The sequence below is a fragment of the Bombina bombina genome, unplaced genomic scaffold, assembly GCF_027579735.1.
Source record: "Bombina bombina isolate aBomBom1 unplaced genomic scaffold, aBomBom1.pri scaffold_602, whole genome shotgun sequence".
Lineage (NCBI taxonomy): Eukaryota > Metazoa > Chordata > Amphibia > Anura > Bombinatoridae > Bombina > Bombina bombina.
In genome coordinates this window covers 32,024-35,000 of record NW_026511343.1, presented here as the reverse complement: position 1 = coordinate 35,000, position 2,977 = coordinate 32,024, and positions in this window count along the sequence as shown.

The following is a 2,977-nucleotide window of genomic DNA, read 5'->3' as shown; positions in this document are numbered from 1 at the left end:
AACCCCTTGACCTAACATCCCCTAAGTGAAAAAATCTAAAAACAAATAAAAAAATAAAAAAACAGTTATGCCTATTCTAAAATTAAAACCACCTCAAAATAAAAAAACTATACTAACACTAAACTATAGCAATAACTTAAAATTGATTTTTGTGGGGTATTTCCCTAAAGTGACTTAGCTCTTTTGCAATAAAATAAATACTAATCCATTCTACAAGTAACTCTGTTGCTGCCGAAAACAAAAAACTCCAAAATACCCATATTCTAAAAAAAACAATCCAAACACTAAACCCCAAAGATTGTACTCACCAAAGTTGAATCCGGCCCCTACATGGCGGCGGTCCATCTTCATCCCGGCAGAGGTTTTCTATCTCCATCTATTTTCTTATCTTCTGAATTTACGTCCTTGATGTCCTCTTCATGTGGTCACCCGCCACACACTGAATTTTGAACCCCCTTTATATACGTGTACTCTTGTATTCCTATTGGTTGATTTTCAATTTTAAATTCAAGTCAGTCAGCCAATAGAATGAAGATGTACTGCAGCCATGTAGCAGTCGGATTCAGCTTTGGTGAGTACAATATTTGATTTTTTTTTTTTTTTTTAGAATAGTTTTTTTTGGGGGGGGAGGGCATCTATGAGCTAAATGCCATTCTAATGGCAATGCCCAAGGAAATGCCCTTTTTAGGACAATTTTTAGAATAGGTTGCTTTAAATAGCCTTTTTTTTTGGGGGGGTTACACGTAGAATGGATTAGTATTTATTTTATTGAAAAAGAGCTAAATCACTTTAGGGAAACACCCTACAAAAAGCCAATTTAAAGACTATTGCTATAGTTTAGTTTTAGCATAGGTTTTTTTATTTTCAGGTGGGATTTTTTTTAAGTGGGGCTTTCATTTTAGAAGTGTTTTTTTTTTTTTTTTGGTATTTTTTATTTTATTTTCCGTAATGGTAGGTTTTTATTTTGTGTTATGGTTCACAAGAAAGAACAGATAACTCTGAAATTCTTATAGCAGAAGAGATAGCCAAAAGGAATACAACCTACCAAGAAAGAAAGTTTAATATCCACCTTATGCATAGGTTCAAAAGGAGAAGCCTGCAAAACTCTTAACGCCATATTAAGATTCCATAGAGTAGAAATTGGCTTAATTACAAGCTTAATACGTGTCAAAGCTCAAACAAAACCATAAATATCAGAACAATTAGCAATCTTCCTATGGGATAAAACTGAAAGTGCAGAAATCTGTCCATTAAAAGAACTGGCAAATAAGCCCTTATCTAAACCATCCTGTAAGAACTGAAAAATCCTAGGAATTCTAAAAGAATGCCAGGAAAAAACATGATCTACACACCAAGATATAAAGGCATTCTAGATGTTATGATAAATCTTCCTAGTTACAGGCTTATGAGTTTGAAATAAGGTTTCAATCACTGAATCAGCGAAACCTCTACTTCTAAGGACTAATCATTCAATTACCATGCCATCAAGTTCAGAGACTAGAGATCCGGATGGAAAAACGGACCTTGAGACAGGAGGTCTGACCTCAGAGGAAGAGGCCAAGAAGGGAAACTGGACATACCAAAATACATATTAAACTAGATCTGCATACCAAATCCTGCCAGGCCATGCTGGGGCAATCAGGATTAGTGAAGATTTATCTAAGCTTATCTTAGAGGTCACTCTGAGAAGAAGAACCAGAGGAGGACACAAATAAGAAAGTTGAAATGACCAAGGAGCTATTAGAGCATCCACAAACTTTGCTTGTGGGTCCATGGGCCTCGAAAAGTACCAGGCAAGTTTGTTGTTCAAAGGAGAAGCCATCAGATCTATCTCTGGGAAACCCCAAAGATCAACAATCTTATTGAACACATCCTGCACCATTCCTGGATTTAGAGATTGACGACTGAGAAAGTCTCCTTCGCATTTGTTCACTCCTGGAATATGAATTGAAGAGACTAGACAGGAATTGATTTCCACCCATGGGAGAATTTGAGACATTTCCTTCATGGCTAGGGAACTATGAGTTTCCCTTGATGGTTGACATAAGCAACTGATGTGACACTGTCAGTTTGGAAATGAGGATGAGACTCCCTTTTCAACAGAGGCCAGGTTTGCAGAGCCTTGAAAATAGAACAGAGTTCTAGAATGTTTATTACCTCGCCTTCTGAGGATCACAAACTCAGAGACCCCAATACAGCTTCCCAAACTGAAAGACTTGCATCTGAAGAGATCACAGTCCAGGTAGGACAAGCAAAAAAAGCCCCCTTAAAATGAACTGATCACCCACTCACCAAGTGAAAGACTGACTTGTACTGGGATCCAGAAAATACACAAACAAATGGAATTGCATCTGAAGCTGCAATCATGAGGCCTAGAACTTCCATACGAAGAACAACAGAAAAAAAACAGATGGAGACTGAAGGTTCCAACCAGCTGACACCAACTGACTGAATCTATTTGAAATCCAAAAAAAAGTTACCTATGTTTGAGAAACCAAAGAACTCTTTGGAAAATTGATTATCCACCCATGTCATTGAAGAAACAACAACAGTCTGTTGGTATGAAATTCTGCTAAAGGTAAAGATGGAGCTTGAACCAAGATATCGCCTAGGTAAACACTGCAATACCCTGTTTGTAGAGTGTCAACAGATTCCGCAGCACTATAAACATAGTTGGTATACAGGATAACATTTATAGGGATCAAATGGGTAGAGGGCCCTGCCGAGAGTTTCACTGTTTTAGTCAGCTCTTAGGAAGGTGATCTACAAACAGCTGGGCTTATAGGCTTCCATTCTAAGGGGTTCAAGGGGAAAGCAATGGAGTTTAGAAAGGTTAGTGTTGGTTGTATGCATCCCTGAATAGTAGAGTCTTTAGGGAGCACTTGAAGCTATTAAAACTAGGGGAGAGTCTTGTGGAGCGAGGCAGGGAGTTCCACAAGATGGGGGCCAGTCTGGAGAAGTCCTGTAAATGGAAATG